Here is a 7,647-nt window from a genome sequence, read left to right on the forward strand (position 1 = left end):
TTACCCCAAAGACTTGAAAACCCATATCCGAAAAATCATTTGCATACTGAGAGTAACAGCAGCATTATTCACAGTGGCCAGGACATGGAAGCACTAAAGTGTCCTATGATAGATGATTGGCTAAAGAAGCTGTGGTACATATATACAATGGAATATAACTCAGCCATAAGAAGAGATGAAATACTGCCATTTACGACAACATGAGTGGATCGTGATTTTTATGTTAAATGAAATCTGTCAACCAGAAAAAGTTGAGAACCATATGATCTTATTTGTGGGATATAAAACTTGAAAATAGCAAAGAACAATATGAGTACAGATTTCTGGGCACAGAACAGTTTAGTGGTTACCAGAGGGAAGTGGGGAGGGAGCTTTTAACAAAATTCAAAAGGGACAAAACACAAGATTATAATTGATCTGTAGAACATCTTAGTAATTTATATTTGTTCAGAAAAGAATAGATTGACATGTCTGTCTTTAAATTAGTGGAAGTTAGAGAAACTTGAACTTGGAAGTTAGTCCAACAGGAGAGAGGACCAAGTTTAAATATTCCTTGGAACAGCATCACAACAAACAAGAGTAAAAGAGAAGCAAATTAAAAGAACAGCAGTAATTTTGATCAAAACACAACTTATTAGAAAAATCATATCCACATCGTCCTGAAAGTTTAAAAAAAAAAAAATTAGTATGGCAAGTGATAGCAAGAGCAGCTTTAGTGAAATAAAGAGTAGACAAATTGCTATGGTAAGGGAAACACTGAATCGGAGAGGTATCATCTGTACCAAGAAACCTTTCCCCCACCCCATTACGAAATTTTCTTTTGAGGCATATAGCAGACATTACCAAACATTGGCGTAGAGTGATAGAGTATTACTAGTGTTTTAATATTTGAAACAACTGACATGACCTTTTTCTTTTCAAGTACCTTTTGACTCAAGTATGACAAGGAAATACACCATTTATTGTGCACTGTGAATAGCATATGCAAAAACCTTTCCATGCATTTGCTTACTTAACACTGTGATCATTGGAGGTAGCATGTATTTTGTCTTCATTTTACACATTAAGGGACAGGGAAGTAAGGATTCAGATTCTGGCTGACTTCTGACTAAGTGTAACTCCCACAAAATGAAAATTGTAAATGCTAATGTTTACAAGGACTTAGTATTTGATGAATCTTTTCATTATGTTGACCTTGAATTTGCTAGCCCATCATTAGAGTAATCTTGTAAATTTTGCTTCAGTCAAGTTTCATTTTTATATAATTGGAGATTCACATGCAATTCCAAGTCTAATACAAAACTCCTATCTACCCTTTATCAGTTTTTCCAAATGGTAACATCCTGCAAAACTAAGTGTAATGTTTCTAAGATACAAACATTGATACAAAATTTTTCTTTCACCACTTAATCTCTCATGTTTGCCTTTTATATGACCCCTTTACCTGTTCCTTAAACCTGGCAACATTGTTATATTCTCTTTCTATAATTTAGTCATTTCAAGAATGTTTTGTAAAGGAAATCAAAGTATGTCACTTTTGTGAAGGGCTACATGTACTATAATCCTTAGGGATGTATCCAGTTTGTTAATTGTCAGATTTTTTATTGATGAGTAGTGGTAGATGGTATGGATGCACCATAAATTTATTTAGCCCTTCACCAGTGAAGAACATCTGTGTTTACAATTTGAGATTATTGTAAGTCAAACTAATGATGTCATGTACAGATTTCTCTGTGCTCATAGAATTTTATTTCTCTGGAATAAATGTTCAAGAGGGCAATTGCTGGGTTGTGTAGTAGCATGTTTTTAAAAGTTTTTTTTTTTTTCCCCAGAGGGAGAATATCATTTTACATTGTATTAAGTACGACAGCTTGTTGAAGGTTACTGTGCAATACTTTCAGCATTGGATTCATTTTGACATTTCCTAATGAATATTTCAATAATTTTATAATTTTAATCTTTTCAGACAGTGCTATTGATTATTTTCAGTGCAGCCTGAGGGTTGAGTGTATTTCTTAGCTTCTTCCTGGGTCCCTCTGATACCACCCAACAAAAGAGATTTGACTCACTGTATACTCAAACTAATGGGGTGAAATTCAGCACCTATTTTGCCCCCATTGGATGTGGAATGCCAGCCGGATTGACTGATCTCCATTTCATTTTGCCGTTTTGGTATTGTCATCAGCAAAAGTTGACCGAGGTGAAATTGGAGTGTGGAGGCTCATTTCACAACTGGACATCAACAGTAGGGGTTTGAGGAACAGAAACGATTTTCTTGGGCAACTTGGCAGGTATTATTCAGCTTAAACCACACTCAATGTAGACTTGCGTTATTTGGAAGACACTTTGGGGGAGTATTATTTACCTCCTTTCAGCCTTGTATTACTAGGATTTTTTTCACCCTTTGGCAAAATAAATTATTAGTTGGAACAGTCATGCTTAACATATTAGGATGATAAATAAGGTGAAGATGCATGTAGTGAAGAAAAATGAGAAATACTTCCTATTTTTAATATTAATAGATATCTACTGTGTTGTTCCTATCAAATAATCATAACTAAATTGAAAACAAAATCTTTAGAATATTCTAAAAATAGTTTGCATTATATAAATTTTGGCCTATCTACCACTGACCTATTTCAAGGTAGAATCTACTAAGCAAAATAGAAAATTTAGAAGTAAGAATTCTCATGGTTTTTAAACTTATTATCTATTCCTCCTTTCCACTCTGTTTCTTTGTCATACAACTTTTCTTTTTCTTTCTAGCACTCTAATTTTCTGGCATCACAATATGTTCCAGTTTTAGTTTATATATTCTCTGCTCATATTCTTTATTAATTTTCTACCCTATCTTGAATCAACCATTTCTCAGTGAAGTCTGGTAGTTTAATAGGCAGAGATATTTAGAAACCAAGATATGGACTTGGGTATCTTAATTACTCTTGGGTGCCATTTCCTCTAGATCCCTCTCAGTAAACAGAACTAAAAAAAAATAGCTTGAATTATCTTTTTAAATTCTCATATACATATACTTATAAAATACAGCCACATAAGAAGCATATTACAGTATTATTTTTTGTTTGCAGTATTCAAAGTACTGTTTTTCAAAGTTACTTAGAATAGTTCATTGTTACGTAATGTATTTGATATGTTTGTTCATTTATATTTGGATTCATTTTTTATTGTTTATATTCTATTTTGGGTACCCCTAACATCATGGTGTATAGCCATAACATGTTTTACTGTGCTTTACAGTTGTGTTTTTTTTTTTTACAAATTGAGGGTTTGTGGCAACCCTGCATCAAGCAAATCTGTCAATGCCATCTTTCCATCAGCATTTGCTCACTTCATGTCTGTGTCTCATTTTTGTAAGTCTTGCAATGTTTCAAACATTTTTATTATTATTTGTTCTGCTGCTCTCTGAAGATCCTATTGTAATTGCTAGGGGGCACCAACAAATATGCCAAAATAAGGATATAAAGAGAAACCTCATAGAACAAGGATATAAAGAGAAAATATATGATCTGAGAAAGAACTCATTAAGATGGACAAGTGGTAGGTAAAAGCTTTGCTCACCTCCTTCCATGACCACATCAATATTACTACTAAATGAAAGAACAACCATCATGGAGAACCACCTAAAGACTAGTTGAACAGAATTCCTATAACCAGGCATATAAAGACAAAGCCATGTTGAAACAGGTAGAAGGGCCAGAGACATTGCACCATGTTGTGGTGATTAAGAATCAGGAGAAGAGGCTTCCAGTAGTAGATGCTGAGCTTATTCCTTCTCATGGGCACATCAAAAGTACAACTAAACTACAAAACAACCATCACTGGAAATTGCCTGAGCTCCGGCTGAACAGAAGTCCTACAACTGGAACATACAAAAGAGGCCACCTTGAGAATGGTAGGAGCAGAAATGTAAAATGGCCTAGTCCCACAAATGCATGTTGTTGAGAATCAGAAGGAATATCTCAGCTGTGGAGTCCCCCTGCAGAAGTGATAGGTCCTGGCCCCACAGTGAGCTCCCTTGTCCTGGGGAAGGAAAGTCCTCTCAAACTCTGTCTGTGAAAACCAGCGGATATTGTGGCTGAGTGAGACGGAAGGCAGCTGGAGTTGCAGACGTTCTTCTTAAAGAAACCACACACAGACTTACTTGCTAACGAACTCAATCACTTGAGCCCAGCACTAGGGCAGCAGTACCTAAAGCCGCAAGGACATAGTGGGAAGACTGAATTATCTGGATTCAGGGAAAGGGTCGAAGGGGCAGCTTTATTCCAGACAGAAGTGCTGACAGAGACCAAATTTCTTTTGTTGAGCCCTTCTCCTCCAGGCATGCAGACAAAGGTGACTGCCATATCTCAGTCTCCATCAACCTGGCCTATAGAGGTCATTCTCTGAATGTGGTGGCCATCTGTGGATTACTTGGTGTTGCTTGCCAAGTGGCCCTGGGCAGTGTGCAGGCTGCAGCTGAACTTGGCCTCTGGTGTGATTCTTCTCATGAGGCTCTGGGGCCAGCATGTCCAGTTGGAGTACCACAGGGGCTACATCCAAAAACAACACACCCAAGTGGCAGACTCGGCGGGCAGCAGAGCCCTGCTAAAGTGAATACTGCTCTGTATGGTCAGCCTCCCACCAGCCAGTTCTGACAAACTATAGGCCAAAGCCAATCTCTTCCATTTATGTGCACACAGCCACCAAAGCTTAACTGCAACAGGAGAGCACACACAACCCACACAAGGGACACTCTTGGAGCACCCAGCTCGGGTGACCAGGGAGACCTAGGCACATGTCCCAGATGAAAGAACAAACTCCAGAGAAAGCACTAACTGAAAAGGAGACTAGTAAACTACCAGATGTATAGTTCAAAACACTGGTAATAAGGATGCTCAATGAATTTAGGAGAAGGATAGAACTCAGTGTGAATTTTAATAACAAAGACAGAAGACAACTCAGAAACAATACGTTAGAGAGAATTAACAGTAGATTAGATAAAACAGGATCAAATCAGTGGTTTAGAAGAGGTAACAAAACATCCAATCAGAACAGCAACAAGAAAAAAGAATCTTGTCCTCCCCAAAAAGCATAGTTTAAGGGGCCACTGGGACAACATCAAGCATATTAACATTTGTATCACAGGGATACCAGAAGGAGAAGGGAGAGTGCAGAATCGAAAACCTGTTTCAAGAAATAGGGTGAGGAAAAACGGCTTAGATGATAGAGGCTTTGTTTATCCCCTCTAGCAACCCTACAACTAGGGGAGAAAAATAAGAAATGACCCTGTAAAGGTAGAAGGCAGGAGGGGACAAAGACAGTTGGCTGCCAGATCCTGACCAGGACAGAGGCTACAGCTTCAGTGCTGGCAGTTGCAGACTTTCCTCTTAAAGGGACTGTGTCCATGACAAGACTTTCATGGTGACAGATTTGTTCACTCTGAGCACAAAGCACTTGGTTGGCTGTGTATAGGCTACCAGGGACATACAGGGAAACACTGCATTGTCAGAGTGAGGGCTGGAGGCAAGGCTCTCTCCTGGACAGAAGTGCTGGCAATATCCGTTGTTCCTTTGTGGAGCCCTCCCCTCACCCCATTTGTGCATGCAGCACTGCCATAGCTGAGACATCCTTAAACTAGGTAACAGAGGTCACTCCACACAGAAGACTCCCTGAAATTTTGCCTCCCCAAACTTATGGCTCTACCCAGTTGTATCCTTGGTAAGTCTATTGCTCCTTGCCAAGCAGTGTCAAGACCCACGCTGCTGGCAGCTGATCTTGGTTTCTGGCGTGGCCTCTTGAGGCAACTATAAGCAGAGCATCTGTGGATTGCATCGTAAATCTTAATAGATACTCCCAGAGGGGCATGGGCCAGAGTTAAACTTGCCCTGCAACTGAACAATTCTAGGTTTCTGTAAGTGCACTCAGTGATGTTCCCACAATGACTAAATTACCTAACGATGCGTTTCCCAGAATGTATCCCTCAGGGTAAGTGATGAATGTCTGTATGTATAACCAACTATTATTATCCAGCTATGGGTTCACCAGCATTCACAGTGATATTCTAAGTGTCAGCAATTAATTTGCATTGGTAGTTGACAATGAAATCATAGAAATACATCAGGATTAATAAACTGCGGTTATACAGTGGATGCACTGCTTTTGTGTTTTGGCAACACATCTACTCAGTTATTGTCTTCACCTGCCAGTGTATTTGATGGCTGTGAAAGGCAGAATATGGGACATTAGAGATTAATTATAAGGGTTTCATATGTGTTAATTACTGATTATATACAAGTTTTATATATCAATACAGGTTGTACTCAAAAAGTTTTTTAAAATATGCCATCTTGACACTGAAAAGCTAGTATATTTAACTGTATCCAAACTACAAACTGCTTTTTGCCCTTGAACAGTTTAAGAACTCACCTTCTTGGGTGTTTTTCAAAAATGTATGCAATCAGAATTGGTATGGATACACAACTGGCCTAAAAGTGATAGGATGATGTCTAGGGTTACTCTATTTGATCAGTTAGTGCACTTCTTATTTTTAGTAAGAATTTCACCTAAAATACAAATAGTTTAATGCATCTAGTAATACATAAACTGACTATACAATTTATATTATTTCACTGTTTTGTAAACCAAGTTTTTACAAAATGCATTTGCCAATCTTTGAAGTATATTGCCATTTAAAATTCAGAATTTTTAAAAGTTTCGAAAGGTAATACAGAAGCAAAAACTTTCTACATATGGTAAAATGTCTTGAATTAATATTGACAACAGTAGGAAATTTTACATAAACAAATGAAAGACTTTGGAAAAATGTAGTGTTAGAATATTGATAGAGGCAAAAATGTCAATAATTTTTTATTTCTATAAAAAGCTGTGATAAGCATTTTAATAATCTTTTTAAAACATCTTAATATTAGTGCATCTTAATTATTAACAAAAATCTGCTTTTTGCTTTGCTAGTGCTTCGTTACGGTAATCTAAGGTTCATACCCAACTTTCTATTGCAACTCAATTTTATATAATTTCTAAAAGGTGATTATAATAATAAATGAACACCTAATTATAGGTGTAAAAGAGTGCCCATTAGAAATACCAGTAATATAGGCGAGAATATGAATACATTTATATAATTAATTATATAAATTATACTATGATTATAATCAAACTGAGTTATTTAAATTTTTTTACCAGTGTATAACTTCTTTATAAAAAAATCAGTAATTTTCTGTGTCTATATAATTGTGTAAGAAAAAATGATATTTGAAATATTTCTTTCAGAAATCAAGTTATTGGGCCTTGTGTTGTATCAGTATTTTCTTATTGTAAAATTTAATTTTGATAATATTTCCATATTCAGCAGTCATACAATTTTAAATACATCAGTTGCATCACCAGATATTTACACACAGAGCTTTTGTATTGTAGGCATTGAGAATGAAAACTCAATGAGATCTAAAAAATGGTATCTAAAGCCATATTTTAAAAGTTGCTAGGAGAGTGAATAATAGATATAACAACACCTGAGTAGACATCAGAAGCATGGTAGTATGAGAAGTGTTCATCTCTCCCCTTGAAATTACAATTAGTTGAAAGACTGTAATCCAACAAAGGATTCCCAGCCTAATACAGAAACACTTT

The sequence above is a fragment of the Pteropus medius genome, unplaced genomic scaffold, assembly GCF_902729225.1.
Source record: "Pteropus medius unplaced genomic scaffold, Ma_sr-lr_union100, whole genome shotgun sequence".
Taxonomy (NCBI): Eukaryota; Metazoa; Chordata; class Mammalia; order Chiroptera; family Pteropodidae; genus Pteropus; species Pteropus medius.